The sequence below is a fragment of the Lissotriton helveticus genome, chromosome 2_1, assembly GCF_964261635.1.
Source record: "Lissotriton helveticus chromosome 2_1, aLisHel1.1, whole genome shotgun sequence".
Lineage (NCBI taxonomy): Eukaryota > Metazoa > Chordata > Amphibia > Caudata > Salamandridae > Lissotriton > Lissotriton helveticus.
In genome coordinates, this window is record NC_136059.1 from 1743952476 (window position 1) to 1743973462 (window position 20987).

A 20987-nucleotide genomic window follows, 5' to 3' on the forward strand; every position below is an offset into this window, starting at 1 on the left:
TTGGCATGTTATCGGTTCCTCTCTTTAAATTTCTAGGGGCATATATACAAGCCCCTACCTCCACCACAACGTCACCTATATTGACGGTGTTGTGGTTATAGGGGCTGCGCCTTATGTACAAGGCAGCGTTAAGCCACTTAATGTGGCTTAACTCTGCCTTGTACATAAGGCCCCTTTTCACGCTATGGCAGTGGGTTTGTGGAGGGCGTTCCACCGCAACACCCATTTATTTTAACACTGCCCCCCTATGTACAAGGGTGGCATACATAGGAGCCAGCGCCAAAATAAAGACCAGGTAAATCCTGGTCTTAAGTTGGCGAAACAAGGAGAAATGCATTATTTCTCCTCGTGTTTGCTTTTTCCATGCATGCTGCCTTGTGCAGCACACATGGAAAAAGCTAAATGCCATGTTTTGTTTATGTACAGGAAGGGGTGCCTTCCTCTACGTAAACATTCTTTTAAAAAAAATGCCATTTTGTCACTTCTATGTGTGCTGCATGAAGCAGCACGCATGAAAGTGACAGAATGGCATTTTAGGATTGTATATGTGAGGGAAGGGACACCTTCCTACGCATAAACAGTCCTCCCCTGCACGTAGACACCCTTGCACTACGGTGCAAGGGTGCTTGCGCTGGCGCTAAGTTGCAAAACTTAGCGCCATCGCAGGGGGAAACGCAAGGCTGCACCACATTCTTGTAAATATGGTGCAGCCTTGCGTTTCAGAAGTAGCGGAGCGTGGCATTAAGCCAAGGAGGCTAACAACGCGCTCCGCCACTTCCTTGTACATAATATGCCCCCGAATTTCTAAAATGTTGAAACTGCTCGCACACAAACCACCACAGATTTATAGATGTTTAGAATTTCTGAATGTACGTAATAGTATGAATCCCACAAATTACTTGCCTTGATTGCACCGTATTTCTTCCCCGTGCAGTGATGAGGTTTCCTGTTTCAGTACTTTATAAACTTTTTGCATGTGATTCCTTTTTTTAATGTGAGCAGGTATAGAGAGCACCCAGACCGAAACCTCTAATACAGCTAAACTGCAATCAACAGATTTTTTCTTTTGACTACCACGCAAAGGCAAATGTTTCTGTAGAAAATTAACTGCAAAATTGACTTGACTTACAGATCTACTATGTGAGATTCTCATTAGCCTTATTATCGTTTGGGAATCATAAATATGTAAATGACAAGCTTCACATGGGAGATCTAATTCTGTACTCTTATTTCTGATTAGCTAGATATACACTCTGGCTCTGTTGGATAATTGGTAACACTGCATACCAATAAGGCATTTCCCTGCTCCTCATCAGAAGGAATGGAAATTAAAGGAGGCAGAGCTGTTACATTCTTGACAGTTTTGTAACACACTCTTGTTAAAGTTCTAACCCAGCCATTAATCTAGCAAATGAATTATTAATTCCAACTTTTATGTCAGTTATTTATCAAAAAAGGAGATCTGAAGCTTCGGTATAAATGTTGTGGGGAATAGAATTCCTTGGTCTTCTTCTTTTGCTTTTAAATGTGTTTTTCATGTCAAATGACTGCTCTCAGCACACTAGTCTAAACACGAATAAATAAGGTTAGTTTCCAACCGACTGAACATATCAAAATAATAATAATAGATCCAAATGTTTAAAACTTTGCTAAATGTTGTGATGCAAGGTTTAACCCTTATGAAATACACACAGCTGACAATTATGATACTTTTTAACTAAGTTAGGAATGTAACGTATAACCAACAGAGAATAAAGTATTAAAGTATTTGTTATTAAAGAAAAAATCATCACTATTATTATAGAACAGTGTTTCTCCCAGTGCTTAAATGGAGCCAGTGGTTTCCGGTGCGTGTCACCAGCACTCATTTTTGAGGACTGGCACTTATTTTTCCTCATCAAATGTTTTCCCAAGGGAAAACGCACAAACACGGGAGAATAAGGAAGAGAAATGCGGGAAAACCGTTCCAAAGAGAGGAAACAGAGACCGGAAAGTGAGAGATAAAAGGGGCAGCAGTATCTGGCATGGATTAAAGAGGCTCGAGGTGGATTCAGGACTACCCAGCCTTGCTATTCTGCAAGCTGACATTTAATAGCGCCGGGATTCAGAGCAGCACTTGCGGCACCACCCAGGGTCGGACTGGCCATATCACTCACTGAGCATTTCCCCGGTGGGCCGGGGACCAGTTTTGTGACTGTGAGAGCCAGTTTTGTTACTGGGGCTGGTTTTGCAACAGTGCTGCAATATTGTTCCCCTCTAGCAAAAGCAGGAGCTGTGCTTCATGCTAGCTCCCCTCACCCCATCTCCCACTGCTCCCAGGGCCGGTCAAGCAGCAATCTGCCAGGACTGGTTGCTGTTCCCAGTCCAGCCCTGGCAAAAGCACTTATTCTTTTTCAAATTAGGCACTGGTCTCATTTTCACATGTATCAGGCAGTCTTCTAAGTTCCCGTTTCCGTTTAGAAGCAATTAAGGAAAGCTTTCAATTATTGGGCCTTCATCTAATGTATTTATTTATCAACAGTTTTATGTAGCGCAGACTAGTGCGAAGAGTTTCAAATTACTTTAGTATTTATTTATTCATAAAGTTTTGTATAGCGCGAACGTGACACTGGAGGGTATCAGAGCATTTCACAGTATAGGGTAGGTAGGATACAGTTGTAGGAAAAGAACATTTGTAACATATATGGGAATTATTAATATTATTATAGCCATATAGCCCTCCGTAGAGGGCTATACCGGCTATCAAAGGCCCTCTCCAGCGTTAAAGGCCAGAGCCGAAGGCAAGGGCCTTCAACAAGGGAGATGGACTTTAATAGCCGGTATAGCCCAGCTACGAAGGGCTATAAGGCTATTAGAACATTCTGCCACTAGAGGGTAGAATGTTCTAAGAAAAAAGAACAAAACCTTTTGGGAGCGTGAGGGGATTGGAATCCCCTCAGGCTCCTTGAAGCCTTTGTTCACAGCCAGAGCTGTGAACAAAGAAACATTGGATTGTTGGAGCTCCAGGCTTATACCAGCCATTATAAACCCAGAGCACTCCATTGTTTTCAATGGAGCTCCCAACATTCCAATGTTCTAATATTAATTAAATTTGTAATGCGCGCAGCTACCCTAAACAGGGTTTCCCGGCGCAGGCATGTCCACTGCTGCAGACTGAGTAAATGACAAGCTAATTACTCAGAGAAAAGCCATGTCTTAAGAAACCGCCGAAACTTAAGAAAGCGAGATTCCTGTTTCATGGAACTGGGGAGGGAATTCCATAGTCCGGGACCGAGAAATGAAAAGGAGCGGCTGCCCATTCTGGTGAGTCTACAACTGGGGGTTACATAATTACCTTGAGTGGATGAGCGTAGGGACCGGTAAGGGACATAATGATGGTTAAGCTCCTGAAGATAGAACGGAGCGGTCCCTTGTTTGATTTTGAGAAAAGACACAGGGTCTTAAATTTGATACAGCTGTCAATGCGGAGCCAATGTAGTTCCAGAAAGAAGGGAGAGATGGATGTTTTCCTTGGGATGTGGCATAGAGGCGGGCTGCGGAATTCTGGACCACCTGGAGCTTCTTCAGTATCTCCTGACTTCCACCTAGATAAAGAACGTTTCCGTAGTCCAAGCGAGAGGTGACAAGTGCCTGGACTACCGTTCTTTTAATGGAGTCTGGGAGCATCTAGAAGATCTTCCGCAACTACCTTAAGATGGTAAAACAGGTGGAAGCAATGCTAACCACCTGTTGCCGCATTGAGAGATTATTATCAATATTAAACCCCAGATTACGAACTTGGGTTGCTGGTTGAGGAAGAGGACCCATTTCCTGGGGCCAATGTTGGGGACCCCAGACATGCTTGTGTTTGCCTAAGATGACAAACTCGGTCTTGTCTCTGTTTAGTTTCAACAGATTGGAACACATCCACTTGGACACCCGCCGTAGACTAAGTTGGAGGGAAGATATGGAACCTTCCTTAGTAGAGGACAGGGAAAAGATAATTTGAGTGTCATCAGCGTATGAGTAAAGGGATGGGCCGAGTCCTCCACAATAGACGCCAGGGGTCTCACATAGATGTTGAAGAGCACAGGGCTCAAAGTGGACCCCTGGGGAACTCCGTACGCAGATGACCGGATGATAGAAACGGATTTGGAAGAAAAGGCCTGGAATGTGCGGTCACTGAGAAAGGAGGCCAACCAAGTTAGAGCGGGGCCCTCAACTCCTGCCAACTGGAGAGACTTTAAAAGGATGGTATGTGACACAGTGTCAAATGCGGCGCTCAAATCAAGTAGAATGAGCGCCGTAGTCTCTCCCCGATCCAGGCAGGAGCGCAGATTCTCCGTGACCTCCAGCAAAGTGGGCTCTGTAGAGAAATGAGTTAATGAGGGAATAGCATGTTAAAGCTGGAGTTCACGGTTGCACACCAATGTAGCGGTCAAACAGACATCAGATTAAAAGCCAGGTAAGTAACCAATAGAACCAATATTTTTTAGAGCAGAAACTTGTTTAAATGTGTTTCATTAGTATTGTTTTCACTTTCTTTTTGAATGAGGCGGTAGATGGGATTCGAAGAACATCCGGAGGCCGAGAGTTCCAAATCTTCAGGGCGATGCCAGAGAAGGTTCTATAACTTGTTCTCTGTTCGTGGAAAATCTGTGGTTTCAGAAGCAGTGAACTTGCCTCCCCCTGATAACTCTAGCTTCTGTGCCAAATATATGGGTGTCTTGAAATGTAGAGCTTTATGAGTCATGCAGGCAATCTTTAACTGTATTTTTGCTTCGTGCGGAAGCCAGTTTAGGGTTTTAGTTTTAGTTTTGTTACACAACATAAATGCTAAGGATAGGTCTGAGAGTACAACTTCCAATAAAGCAGCACCCTTTGCTTCTAATCATTACAGAAAGGACCAGACAACCTATAGGGCACTCCCAAAGCTGTAGGATGCTGGTGGCCAAATATATAGTCAGCCCATTCCTAAGGCAGGACTACAATGTCAGTGGAGCGGCTGCGTTCCCTGCTTTATGCTTTTCTTCTTTTTTACCCCGCATTTTACTCTCACAAAACTGAGTTGAATCAATTGCTTACCTGGTTTTATTTTACCGCACAGTTCCTGGACATATGCCATCGACCATTAATGCATTTTTGATGTGTGGGAGTTTTCACCATTCCCTGGCTTTGGTGAGTCCTGTAATCCTGTGGCCATAGTATATCTCAGGGAACACACTAGATTCACGCTTGAATTCCCTTGCCCCCTACAGGCTGTCCTCGACTTTTCTTAGTCCTGAGGAAGACCCGCCATGACGCACTTTCATTTGCGCATACTTCAGCGTTGAAACATCAACGGTTTCTCTAGCTCATGTCCCCCAATTTTCCTGGCCCCAAGAAAGATATATATTTGTGTTTTAAATCCTTGTCCTGTGGTTTTTTTTTAGTGACCAGTACAAGACGTTAATTTGCTTATCCTCAATTGTATAATTGAATTTTTTCCTTGGTCCTCCTTTACATTCTACCCCTGTCCCAATAATGGCAAGTAATAGGACATCAAATTAGCATATAACATCATGTGAAAATACAGAGATTAGATCAGATTGAGGCAATGAAAGAACATCCAAATGTTTAATGTTACTGACATTCATTATGTGGTTGGGAGGGAGAGTAAACATTACTTACCAATTTCCTCACAGTTGAGGAAGAGTCCAGACATCTTGAGAGTGGAAAGATTTTGCACTCTGAGGTTGCCAAATGCCACACATTGCCAGAACTTTGTCACCAAAGACGAGGGGACCTACTAGCCCATTGGCTAGTGACCACGTTGTCCCCTTCGGGCACTTTCTTGGGATATAATGGGCACTGGGCACCCCTGGCACCCTGAACTTCAGTACACCATGGATTTGGAGAGCGGACGAAGAGAATAGTGTCCTGCTGCCTTTGAAGCTGGACAAAGAGAGGCTACACCATCTGAAGGACTGCACCTGCTGCACTAAGGGCTAGTGAGTATGGACAGTGCCTGTTGCTCCAGGCGTGGGGAAAAGTTGATCTCCAGCCCCAGATCGAAACATTGACTCCAAGGCTTAGTCGGCTAACCCCCCTGAAACACCACCAGGGACAGCAAAGCTGGGGAAGCCCAATCCAACAAAGCAGTAGCCACTCCTGAGAGATCACTGGGCACGCCAAGTGACAAATCACGGATAGCCAAAAGTTGCCCTGATGTCTATTGGACCCGGGAGTGCTATCAGAGAGCGAATTCTTCTCCCAAGAAGCACAATAGCCCCCACCATGGATCTTGGCTGTGACCACTGTGTCACGAGATCGGAAGCGCTTCTGCAGCTGACCCTCTGCTGTCACAGAGAGAACATGATAAGTGCCATGTTCAAAGTTGCCACAACTGACTTGCGGAATGAGGGATCAACCTCACTTCACCCCCATCGACCGCACAGCTCCAGGAGCATCATTGAGCATCTTTTCTGTTTGCATATCCAATATCAGGATCACTATAATTTCAGCTATTGCTGTAGTTTCCTAAAGACTGAAATTTGATTGGAAAAGGCTCTCTTGGCCAGGTAACTGTTCAAAGTAACCCTACTGGACTCCTACACATTTACTCTGTTAGATTTGGTTGCCCAACCTGGCTTAGAGTTGCAAACTGTTTCAAACTATTTAAATGTTTGCACATTTTTTTGTTGACCCATGCTTGTTAGCAGGTGGATTTAAAAGTATTTATTGCTTCTAAAATCTGTATCTCTGAAACCCTCCGGTGGATTTTGATGATCAAAGACTATGCTGTATTTCTATAAATTCTTGTTGTGTCTCTTTCTTATTGAGTGACTTTCTTATTCCATTGTTTGGTGCTAATAAATGCTTTGCCCTAAGTTCCTTTGTCAAGCCTTGCTGCTCAAAGCCATAGCTACCCAGGTTTGAGCTTAAGGTTTACAAAGAAGCCTGACTGGACCCAAGACAGTTTTTGCAAGTGTATTACACGATAAGGCCCCACATCCATATAATATAATACACCCAAATCCTCACAATCAGGGACTTTGATTTAGAGTCCTTCATTGCACTAGTCAGGAAGCAAATATTTAGTTGTTGTGTGTTAGCAGCTAAGTCTAATATTGGATAAAGAGGCATGACTTGCAGAATTATGGCCTAGTTATTGTATTTCATCAGTAATTTTGCTAGGCCATTGTATTTTTCAAGAAACCTCCCTTGTGGGAGGGGTCTCTGTGTCTGCCTTCTCTGCAAGGTCTGCGGGCGGAGACTGTTCCTAAGCCCTGGGCCTTATTTGCACTTATATGTATAATGTGGTTGTGCTGGATTTTGTATCAGGGTCACTGGTTGACACAGTTATCTCAGGAGCAACCAGGTTTTAGCTTATTTTCTGAACATTATATATGCTCCTAAATATATCCAGTCTTAGGTGGCTGGCAAGGATCTCCAGAGCTTGGCTTCTTGCACTGATGAAGCAGACCCTCCAGTGGATTTCTTTTAGTAAGGAGGTATGATGATGTAAGTTGCTAGTCTCTTGTGTAGAAATTCATTTTGTCAGTATTGTTTCAGTTTCATTTTGCGACTGTAGTGTTCCTTTTCCTTGGAAGGCTCTGTGTATGATGATGAGTGTTTTGAACATCGATTGTCTAGCTACCCATAGCCAATGAAGTGTTAGCAGAATTGGTGTCATGGGTTCCCTGGGGTGAACACTGAGGAAGAGTCTTTAGCCATGGAATTCAGGATCCATTGCAATATGGATTTGATGATATAGGGAATACCATGGTAAAGTCTATTGGCATATTAGAAACTTGGGGATCACAAATATGAGGATGGCTTGTAGTTTTTGTTAATAGCTAAAGTATGGTAAGGTGTGTTGCAGTGTTTTAATTATAAAGAAGGTGCTCCTAGTGACCTTGGCGACGTGATATGATGGGTAGTTCTTAGTCTAAGTTCCTCATCTTTCTTGACATGGCTGACAAGGAAGCTTTCTTGACCATATAGTTATAGGCTGGTGTTTGTGCTACTGTCCAGTGTGTTGAGCTATAGGTGATTACTCACGATCCAAGCAACTGTGATGCTTAGGCAGTCGACAAGTCTTGACTTGTAGAGGACTTCTGGACATTAATTTTGAAGATTGTTTGCATGTAATCCGTATAGTTAAAGCGCTTACAGTTAAAATATCTGATTAGGTTCAATAAGGGAACAGTTCATCCTCTGAAGAATGCAGTTCTTAAAAAATCTTTTTGGAGTGTTTTGCCAGACTGAAATTAGAGGTCTGCTAAATAGAATTGTACAGTAATCATGTCCATCTAACTTTGATGCCCATTTTGTGAACATATCTAGTTCTTGATCCCTTTGGGGATTAGCACCCCAAAGGGTTACATTGTGCTTGGAGGGGGTAGTGAAGGGGGTAGTGAAGGCACATTCTGGTTGTCAACATAGAATGTATTTAGTGTTTATTTGACTGCCACATATTGTTTTCAGTATTATGTGACCCTACTTAACAGCTAATGATTAAATTATGAGGCATATCTAACATAAGCCCAGCAGGGACCAATCTATGCCATAATTAATTTCAGGAGACCACTGATTATGTAAATGAGTTGGATTTCTATTAATTGCATGCCATTTTATCTTATGTGGATGTATTGAAAGTCTGGTGTGATTCCAACCTTCCTGGACACAACATGAACACCAGGGTTTATAATAAATGTAGAATCTTAAATCATCCCTGATCTTTCTATGTTGGAAAGAGTTCATTCATTGGAATCACTACCACATTCAGACTTGACATACTGCATGCTGCTGCCCCTGTGAGCATACCTCAGCCACTTTTCGGTTGCATGGTGAATGGGCCATATACATTCATACCATCCCAACAAGAATATCAAAACTCCAACAAAACCTGAGGCTGATTTTTAAATCTTTAAAACGAATGGCTCTTGGAACCAGAGTGTTCATGATTTTACTGTTGCAAATGACAATCGTACAATGTCCATTGACAAACGGACAATACTTAGAGGCAGAATCCATCCACCTGGACCAAGTGGCTGCTTATCCTTACATTAATTCTAGAGTCGTTATTAGAATCTCTGCTTCACTGGCTCACATCAAGAGGTCTGCTAAAAGTGATGTCAACCCCAATCAAACACGAACGGGTAACAGATGAAGAGGGTCATTGTATTTGAAACTGCTCTCTCAGTTAAATTGTTTTCAACTTAGGTGTGTTGATGTACTGTTTAGCTCAATAATGTGTGTTCAGGAATCGAGAATGAATCTTGTAGTAATTTAATCTTTTGTTTCCTTGTAGGATCCTTGCCGGATTTCTTCTGAGTTGGCAACCTGACTTGTGGTCGGTTTGTCAAGCTGTCTCCCATGCAGGATTTCCCCATTGCATGGTGAAGTTATTGTTATGTCCAGGAATCAGAATTTACCAGATGTCGTAAATACCTCATCCCCTCCCAGCCCACTTGAAATCATGGTCTAACTTATCTAGGCAAATTCTTTAAAGGTTGATGAACCAAGATCACAGTCTCCAGTCACAAACTCCTGATTAATATGTCACATATTAAAACCTTCACTGTCAGGATGTCAATGTTTTTTTAAACATTAAAGGATATTTATATACATCAGAACTCCAGCAAAATTGTTAACATTTTACAGATTCATGTCAGCCAAGTGACAACTCTTTTAGACAACCACTGCTGTGCAGTTGTGCTTCTGTTGCAAAAATGTGATTTTTTTCCACTAACTGTTCCTAACCAGCTACCTCTCCTTTCACTTATTGACTTTATGTTTGCCTTTGACTCAGTACACTGCTCTGTTCTTTTTTGGCAAGGTCCGCTCTAAAGAAACACCCCATAGATACATCCAAGACATTTTGTGGAGCGAATAAAAAGGCCATGATCAGTACTGAATGAAGAGCATCTGGTGAACTGTTTAATTCCTTATCATCCTGTGGTGATGTCTTAAATGGAAAGTCAGTTTGGTTTTGTTGCAAGATGGCCACCGGGAGAGAAGGTCCAGCCGGGAGCTCCCGGCTAGGGATTGCCTTTTGGCTTATATCCCCATGAATCTGCACCCTCCCCGGACCTCTCTTACTTACATGGGCTTTCCTTGCCCTGCGGTCCTTCCGTTTCACCTTCTGGCCATGCTGATGACCGATGCATCGTGTTTTCTTGACAGCAGAGCTGACTGCTGCCGAGTCACACATCTCCGCCCGACTCAAAGACAATAATAGAAACCTTTGCTGCAATTTAATCAGACAAGACATGAAATTAGTTTCAGTAACCACATTGTGGGGCATTCTCCGGAACCGTTTTACATCGGTTGTGCAAATCTGTGATCGAGTGGATAATCCTTGAATTACCTGAGTCGGAGGAGCTCTCACTGAGCACAAGATGGCGAAGTGCTCTTTGGTGATGCTTGCTGCAAACTGAAGCTCCATTTTCCCTCCCAGAGCACGGATATCGACCAGAGTTCAACACAAGACTAAACAGGGCATGCACCATACAAGGCACCTTGCTATTTCGGTTTCTCTGAGCCCTGTATGTTTCAGAGGCTCACTACAGTTTTCCACTCAGCCTGAACCTAAAACGGCGACTGCTCAAAAATGTGATGGACTTAAATGTATGTTGCACAACAACAGTGCAGGCTGCATTGCCGCCGAAACAGATATGGGCCTAATTTCCATTCAGACTCCCATTGCCGGATGTTCCTGGCGTTCTCACTTCTCTTCCCTAAGATACAATTTTCCGCCGCTGTTATACAGTGATCTTCGCTACGGTGAGCCCTGGTTGTATGACCTGACCCTAAGATGGCGTCATTTTGTGAAGTGCTTGGAGCGCATCTCCTTCCCTTACTGGTCTACGTGCTGGAATCCTATGGTCCTGGACAACTGTCTCTGCTGTGGTACCTATTTTTGTAGGGTATGAACTAAATATACGATATACAGTATCATCTTCATTCCGGCGAGCTTTGCTTGTAAGGCCTGACCCTATGATGGCATCCATTCAAAATGTATGGGGTTTGCTTTCTCCTTCCCCTGTTGGTTTGCACATGGGATTCCTATGGTCCTGAGCAAGCGTTTCAGCTGTGGTACCTGTTTGTTAGGGATTGAACTACTGCTGGGCCATTCTCTCCTGAAAATGCGTTTCTCTTAGGTGCTGATCCTGACCTTAGGATGACGCCTGTGTTTTGGATCTCAGAGTATGTGATGAGTGATGCGATCACCTATGATCTGAACTGAAGCTGCCCCAAGACTCACAAGACACAGTCCTCTATCCCCTTCACCCTAAAGAATGTTGCCTGGCCTCTACATCCTAAGGATCTCCCCCCTGAGACCCACTCTCAAACAATTTCAAATCTGATGCCGAGATGACCCTACATGGTGTTTACTATTGGCAATGGACCGAGTTTCTATGTGCCCCCCCTTGGGGTTCGGTCCCGCTTGCTCTATCTTTTGGGCCCCCTTGAGACACGTTCCTTCCATTGCCTGTATACCTGAACTGATCTGCTCCACTACCCCTGTCTTTTCGACTATCCCTTTTTTCCCTCCTCCCTCTACTGAGGTCTTGACTTCCTACTTTTGATTATGCAACAGTAACTAACTTATCTATGCAAATCTGTTATTCGTATTATTTGCGACTGCGGATACGTGAACAACATGGCTGATGCCCAGTGGAACTGCTAGACAGCTATAGAGGAGATTGGCCTGGTCTTTCCCCTCGGCCGTCACCTACCCAGCCGGACATTAGGCATAGTTCTCCTCATCTCCCCACTTTGTCTCCTTCAGACCCCTCCCTCCTACAAACTACTATAACATTGACCTTTTTCCTATGTTTTCTATGCTCTTGTAACAGATGTAATTTGTAACTTGTAATGTAACAATCCTCACAAAGCTATCTGATACCTCTGGGTCTAGCCAGCGCTTTATAAAACTCAAATAAATAAATAAAAAATAAATTGTAAAATGGCAGTAGGTCATAGAATGCAGCAATGTTATGAGATTCTGTATTCTAGGTGTCTTAGCTTGCGCTATGCCCATGATGTAAGGACATATCTTTATATCCCCAATAAACTACTTGAACATTACTGAGCTTCCAGGGGAGTATTCACTTCACCTCCCTCATACAATACTGTAAGTGAACAATCTCATTAATTTCTACATACAAACATAATTTCATTGGGGTAATGGGAGCCTGTTAAATGTGATTGTGTTTATAAATTATAGAGCTATTGGTCATCCTATTGATGTTAGATTTGTTCATTAGAAAGCAATTCTAATGTTTAAAAAAGTGTTGGGATGAAGTCATTACCTTCATAGAGAGATCGGCTGTGCCTTAAACCTGTTTACCCATTGGAATACATGTATAGAAATGATTTGCTATTGTCATATCAAAGAGACTGACTTGTTTGATATAACCGTTGCTCCTCATTTCATGTTGTTTCTTGGAATGCCATGAATGGCAGACCATAATCATGAAACTAATCAGTAAATTTAAAAAATGCAATTTGATTCTTCCAATTGGTGAGACTCCTGTTTTTCTCCTGATCCTCTTTTTCCACTCATTGCAATGATCTCTTCCTGTGCACACATTTTATTTGCGAGCTGTGGCACCTGGAAGCACAAAGGAGAAACCACCCGAACACCTCTGCTTTCTGGTTTGTAGGCTCTCCTACAGCAGTATAGACCATCATTCAGATGAAGGGACTCCTCATGATGAGAAAATGTATGGTTTGCCCATTAAATGAAATGCCATCCTTGAAATTATTTTGGGGAATATGTGGGCAAACGCATTATCCTACTTTGTGCATCATTCATTGGAGTTATTGTTTCCTTTATTCTAAAGGAGGACACTAGATAACTTAAGACCATGTATTGATTGCAGACATCTGAATTGGATGAATTATAAATACCTGCTGCCTTTGATTGAAGACCTTCTTGATCAAGTAAAATAGGCATTTTGTTATGCCAAATTAGATCTCAATGGTATATATGACCTAGTAAGAATTTAGTAGGAAATTAATGAATGCCTGTCTGGTTCTGTAAATCTCTGGAACATTGGTGGATATTTAACAAAAAAGTTCAGAACATCATAAATATCATTATGGGAATCTATTTAGAAAATATCCAGAAGGTTTCTGAGATCTAAACTGTGGATGCAAGAAATGAAAACTGCCTTCATGATTAAGACCATATTATGCTATCCATATGCTGAATTGCAATTCACCCCAGAAAAATATACTTCTGTTTTTGGCTTATCAACAGTACACTCTCATGCACAACCAACAATGGGATTATCACATTCTTGTAAAATGATAGCTTCTGAAGCAGATTAATATTCCTATGAAAAGACTGTTTGAGTTACTTTTAGTATGTGGCACAGCTATTTAGTGGATGTACCTGTCATTGTTATGTCAGATAATTTAGATCCAGTATTTTCAGGTAACCAAGATGTTACAGCCAAAGGAAGAGTTGTTTGCTAATATTTAATGCATGGCATGCCAATACCATTAATTTCAAGCAAGGCCACAATGAAGCGGAGGCTGATTTTCATCCCAGGTGGACTGTAGAGTGAATATTATAGATGCTAGCAGAGTTCCAATAATAGGTTAAGACACCAATAGCATTTACATGTATCTCTGCAGATGTTTAAACCTAAGTTAGAACAGAAACTCACCCTTCTCAGAGGAGTAAATATCCAGAGATCCATATCTCTAAGGTTTTAATTCACAGCCACTACCACCAACACTTTTCTCCACAAGGACTTGTTCACTGTTAGGTAAGTCCTGTTTTAATTATCTTTATATACTGGTATCCCAATTGGCTCATTATGAGGCATTCTGGAATTTGTAGTAAAACACATATATACGATATATACAACGTAATCGTTCCATACAATCATCTTTTGGTATCTTCAGTGATGGAAACATGAAATAACAAATAACTGATTTATAGACAAAAGACTAAGGGGCACATGCATCAAGGTAGTCATTTGCGATTACGAAATAGCTAATTTTAAGCATTCGCCATTTGGTAATCTGAAATGCCTATGCCTGAAGCATTTGCAAATAATTTAGCAAATCTTTAACATTCCCTGATAGCAAATTACAATTGAGAATAGTTTGGGGTCACCTGCATAATGCACTCAGCAACTCTGCAATATTTCATCAATGCAATATTTAATGTTTCCTGACTTTCCTCAGCAGGATCAAACTGCTTCCATGCACAAAGATCAGTCATCAGTGGTATTTGCCCTGATTCTGAATTAAAGCGCAGGAGAGGAAGTCTCATCTTTAACTTTAACTGTTGTTTAATTAGTTTGGGCCATGGTAGTGTTGCTGCTACTTGCCTTCAGCCCAGCAGCACTCCAGTGATGCCCTAGATTGTATTGTAGTGTGGATTCCATGTTTGTGTGAACTATAACTAACTTCATGGTGAATGAGCGCTGTATTTTTTATGTCATCAGGAAAATGGGAGGTGAGTTGTAAGAACATTTCTTTTTGCAGATGTGCCCTCAGCTTTTGCCCCATTTGGACTGATGGAAGCTGGTTTTCGACAAAGTCTGCTAACCAGGCCCCAGTGCTCTCTAACTAAAACAAACATATGTGAATTGGCCTCCCCAATTGCCAAGGACTTTAACCTCCCTTATAAGTTCATTTTATATGATACCAGTGGCTGTCAAAGGGATCACCAAGGACCTGAAGAACTGTTTGTGGCACCCTAGGTGACCCAATTAAACAGATGACAGCAGGCCTGCCATTGCAGACTGCAGGAGCAGTGCAAACTGCTCGACCTCAACTTTTGTCCTCACAAATTGTGGAAAGACAGTGCACTATTCTAAATACATGCCAGTCACCCCTAAAGAAGGCCTTCTGAGGCCAGGAGGCAGGGTGCATTATATTAAAGGTATTGACATGTAAATGCAAGCTTATATATCTGTGTAGGATAACATGGGCTGGCACCCAGTCAAACCTGAGGATGGCAGCTCCATTATGGTACAGCCAAACTATTTGGTATCAACCCATGTACTTCATCACCCCAGAGATGATGTGGCATTCATCCAGGTGCCTACCTCAGAGGTTGCCCACCTGGTTGACACTACCTTGCCGGTGCTCTGGCTGGCAGCCCACAGCTGCTGCCAGCAAAACAGAAATCTGACCCCCTGCCAGGAGGTGTGAACTCCCCCAGGAGTCAGAAACAATTATCTGAACGAGAAGGAGGTCACACCTCCCTCCCTTACAAGATATCGAGTGAAGTGGCACATCAAGGCGGTGAGCTTCAAAGCCTTCAACACCTGTGAAATGCAAACAGGCTGCCTCCCAAAGGGGGAAACAGCCTTCCCCTTTAACCCAGGCACATTTGCACCAGACCAGGCAGGAAAATAAGATATTTAGGAGTTGTAAACCCCCTGAAGGGTTTAAAGCTGAGGAATACTTCTGTATTTTTTAAAAGTAGTAGAATAGTGGAGTCTGGCAGAAAAGGTGACACACCTCCAGATGTGGTCACCTCAGGGGGTGAATTTGCTGCTTGGGCTAGTGCCTATTGGCCATTTGCACCCACACCCTCAAGGCACTAAAACCTAGTATTCAAGGGCTATCCCTGATACCAGAACCTCAGTTCTTATCTGGCTTGCAACAAAGGGAGGCCGGTTTGCGACAACAGGATCTACAGAAAGCAAGGTCATGATACTCTGCATGGTAATCATCCTGGAACTGCACTACTGTGACTCGTCCTGGACCAAAGCTCTGTTCTTCCAGACAAAGGAACCCTTTGAAAGGCAAAGCCAACTTCAAACTCCTCTGGACTAGTGGCACTAGTCCCCTGCACACCTCAGGTAAAACCAACTTAGAGAAGCCAAAGAATCGCTGGCCATCAGGTCCTCCAAGGGATCGCCCAAAAGGAGATGGTCCAGTGTATTGTGGGCAACGTAGTCCTGATCTACAGCAAGTTTGAGGCAGCTCCTGACTTCCCTCAGACCACCGGACATCAAAATAAATTTCTACCAAGCTTACCGCTGCCAAGACTTGTTTGTCACCAGTCCGGCAATCACCCCTTTACTCGACGCTGCACCTTGAGGTAACTCAACAAAACCTTCATCTGACATCAGCAGTTGCTTAGTTGTTGACCTTATGCATCAGGTTCCCCATCAGCACTGTGTAAGCATTAAAACCAGCTCCCCAGCGGCTCATGCTTTAGCATCTAAACAGCCAGGACTACTCCTCACCTGGGCTTTTTGAGCCAGATAAAATCAAACTGACTTCTGTGGCTTGGTCCTGGGACCCACATCACCTTTACCCTTCTTTGGTTCCCTGCACTTGGCCTGCAAGTGACTAATTGTCATTATTTTCATTGACTGCAATGATAAAGTTTTGCAGTACTATTGTGCACTGATTTAACATTGCTTCTAAAATCCATAACTCCAGTTATACTTATCCAATTGACTTCATTTTGAGTTCTCAATTTATATATAAATCTGCTTAATTTTTATAAATTGGTGTCAAATTTATTTCGAGTTGTGTCAATTACTTATCGTCCATGGTGGTACTGGAGCAGCATAATTTTGGCTCCACCTTTAATGTTTGACCAGGCCATACATATCTATATATTTTTAGACATGGCCTCATGTACTCATGTGATGTAACATTAGTAATGTGATATGGTGCACTAAGAGTACAGAAAGTGCATTGACTGTGTAATTTCGATATGTATATGTGTCCATAACTTATGTTTTCATTACAGTAACCTCAAAATGCAGTTTCCATATGAATCTGAATTTGTGTGGTTTGAATAATGTTGCTAACTCATATAGAATCATGTATTAATTTGAATACTACTCCTAATCTATATTTTAGTGTATAGATAGCTATAATCATGCATTAAAAAAAGGTATTTAGATGTTTACCACATTAGGTTGACCATAGACCCTAAGCATTTGGATTTCTTGATGTTTAACCTTCAACGAGAACGTTTGCTCTGCATGCAATGTTTTCTCTCCTCTGCACGTGCAGTTGTGTGATCCTATGAATGAAAAAGGTACATTGTGCAACAAAGATACTAGGGCTCAAAAACAGTATCTTTTTACAAGGACAAGAAGCCTTAACGAACAACGGGAGGGTTATTGTTTGTACAGAGTCGGGAGACGAGAGGAATCCAAGGACATTCTGATGTGCGGACAAAGGAAAGGAATTTCAAGTGGAGTTGCCGAGTGTTATTGTGGAAAATAATGAAACACATGATAGGGGTTCTCAAAATGTTCTTTTGGGTCGTTTAATTGGAAATCATACTTTAACAAGAATCAAATTCCCTTTAGACTTTGAGAGGTACAGACCTCTTCGCGACATCTTTGCTGTGTGGCTTCAGGCTATACAACATTCCTTTTCTTAAGAGAACTTCTTCAGAGGTTCTGCTATGTTGACTCTTTTTTCTTTTAATGGATCTGATTTGGGTTTCCTATTCCTGTATTATTTAGAGTATATTTAGACTAGGAGATTTAGATTTTCCTCATGCATACCAGGCAAGAAAACCAAAAATCATACACAGATCATCAAATTCTATTTTTAATAATCTGTATCGTGATTACTGAATTTCTTGTATCTTTTATGTTGCTACTGCTAAACTTCATTCACCATTTTGGCCTGCCTGTAGTAATCCTGTATATTTCAATATGCTCTGGAGACATGTGTATATCAGTCTGGCTTTGAATTTGTAATAAATAAATACTTAAGCCCATCTTCCGACTCAAAGTTTTTCTGCGTGGTCAAATGAGTTACACTGTAATTGTTAATTTGTAGTTGTTCCAAGCTCCTATATTCCTCAGGCACCTAGAAAGTTCCATTGCAGGGAGCAAGGGAGAAGAGACCTGAAATACTATGCGTTAGCAGTACTCTGGAATGCTAAACCATGTTCCTCTAGTAAAGCCTGACTGTTCTTTGCCACTCTACCAAGACTGAGCAAAGGATTTATTATTGTGAATCCAAGGACCATCTTTGGTGTATTGTGAGAGCTGTGCATGGTAAAGCCTAACCAGCATCACCACATAATTCTCCACCTTCCTACATGATGGCTGTGAGACATGTCAGAAGGTGCCTATTCCATTGCTTGTTGGACATTGTAGGCTCCCTACTCTTGACATTGGTCAGGCTATCTCAATTTGGGGGAATTTCCCATAGCAGGTGTGAATGTCAATCTCACCTCTGGCAATTCAAAATCATTTAAGCTCAAAAAGGTCAGTTGTGGTGGTTAAAGTGTCACAGAAAGTGGCAAGGTTATTCTGAAGTCCTAGTGGAGGACTACAGCAGTTGTAAGCAGCTTTGTGGAAGTTTAGGTGAAGTGATGTAATTGGATGCTGTAAACCCTCAATGACAAAGAGGAGACATTACACCTTTCTATTCCTATCCAACTAATCATATCATAGTGAATTTATGGTGCACTTATTGCCCATGTAGCCTTCTCTTCTTCCAACAACCCAGTGCCTACAAGCTGATTTAGGAATGTGTGTATGTACTAAGATTGCCCACTTTTGCTGTTTTTGGAATCAAAACCTGGCAGTAGAATCAGAAACATGCTATTCTTCCAAATCGAAAAAAAATGGAAGCTGTTACCAGCAGGATCCTTTGGGAAATACAATGGTGCACTTTTCTCGTTGGAACTAAGGGGTATTTTTACAATGACATTCTGGTGGCGTAATGCCCTCCACCATATTTTCAAAGAGGCGATAAGCCACTTTTTGCGGCTTAATGCAGCTTTGTAAATATGGTACCCTTTCAAGCAGGTATCCACCTGAAAGGGGTGTGCAATGGGTGTTGCTGTGGGCATTGCACTGCAACACCCATTGCTTTTGACTGCTACCTGAGATTTACAAGGATCTATAAATCAGAGGCAGTGCCAGTAATAAATGCCACAAAATAACAGACATTAGAATGGTGCAACGAGGAGACATACTTTTATTTGTCCTCGTTCTTGCATTTACTGTTTGGCACTAAGCAGCTATTTTTAGTGCCAACGCTAGGGCAAACATGAGGGTGCGCAGTATTGTTGTAAATACGGTGCATACCTGCATTTTGGAAATGGAGGAGCATGGCGCTGCAAAATTTGCAGCAGCTCCACGCTCCGTCATTTCTTTGTAAATACGAGGTTACCTCTACCAATGTTTGGGTTTGTGCACTGTTTCTGCATTTCAGCCAGACTTTCCCCTTTAGTTTTATGTTTGTTTCTATTCATCATGACCAAGCGTCCACATTCTACTGGTTTATGCTTGTCCAGGCTGTAGTAAGGCATGGCACCCTCCTTTTCCAGCTCGCTTTCGATTCACCCCTGCATATTGTTTAATGCACTTCCATTTCCACCGACTGCATCTTTCTGTTGCTCTGCAATAGACCTGCTCTGTCACAGGCCAACATTTCAAGATGATCAAAATGTGTGTAGTAATGCCACTCACGGTATTTGGAATGCCACTTGGAAGTTTTAGGTCCCAGACACATGATTACATGCTGTTTCTGGGTCCTGTGACATTGGAAAATACTCAGTATACAGTATTAGCCGCATGGATAATGTGCGCATCAGCAGAAAACTGTTATAAACACAGGAATTAGATCGTATTCAAGTGTCATATGTCACTGAAATCTACCAAGAGCATTCCACACCATGCTGCCAGGAGCACTCCAGGCCTTACGGGTCACTATCGTACTAGTTATGTGCCAGGGGAGCTCAGAGACACAAGAAAAATATTTTGCGCCAGAATCAACATGCATTTTGAATGTCAGAGAATCCACTGCCATCTCTCATCCTACAGGTGCCACCCAGATCTGAAGAATACTACATTTGGACAAAGGTTCCATAAAAAAACCTGTAAAATCTAATTTATGGAGAGCGTCGGATCTTAGCCAATGGTGTGGTCAAAGAAGACTTGAAAACAACGGGTGTGTGGGGGGTCGGAGGGGGAATATTTACTGACCTTCCTGCTCGCTCCCCTATACCTAGATACAAAACACAAAAAAGAGCAGGTAAGGTCTACACATGATGTGTATCTACAATAGTGACTAAGCGGCACTGTTGGTGCGCGTATGAGACACAGGGTCTGTCAAGACAGGTTACTAAGGGTCACATAACGGGCTAACATAATTCCCATCAGACCACCCATGTGGTGGAGTTTGCGTCATATGGGAACAGTTGATCAGCCTCTCCCAAATCCGACCAATAGTGTCAATAAGGGAAAAGGTTGTCAAAGAAGTCGTCCTGTTGTGACACCAAAAAGTATTATGAATAGACAGAGTGCAGTGTTCAACGGAAAATCATTGCATTAAAATTAACTACCAGGACACCAAGAAAAACGTAACATAAAGGGCCAAGTGTCAATATTAAAAACACGCCGAGTAGTGATACTACTCCGAGGCGCTGTGAAGTGTGGTCGACATGTTTCAGCTCTAAGAGCCATTGGCTCAGCTTTCTTCAGGACCTTAAACAAAATAATAACTACTGCAACTACATGTGGTGTGTATAACTGACAAAAATTTTTTTGTGTTGATACATAATTACAGAATTACATATACACCAGAAAATGGTATACTTGAATGTCCACTGGATGGAAAAAGATGTCATCTTCCTGTCAAGTGAAGAAAAAACACATAATAGTATGGCAGACAGCACCTTAGCCCACACGCCCACCCTCCATGCACACGCAGAAACCATGCAGACATACGTGCAGAAATAATTTAATTTATATTCTGCAATTCAACAAGCATATTAGCTTCAATCACTCAGAGGCATTTCCTCTCGGTGATACTCACCCAGCTTTGTGTGGGTGACGACCTCACCTCACCCGGCAACCGCTCGGGAGAATGAGGCCCCGCTCTAAAGTATAGAAATACAAGACACAGTAAGCACACAGCTTTACGATATCTAACCCAATGGTTCTATACAAATAACCTCACTAGTGTGTGCTAGTACGCAAAATGTGACACCCAACACCGAAGCGTTCCCACTCATCTACCCATGGATTAGGTGCATTCCCAGATTTACC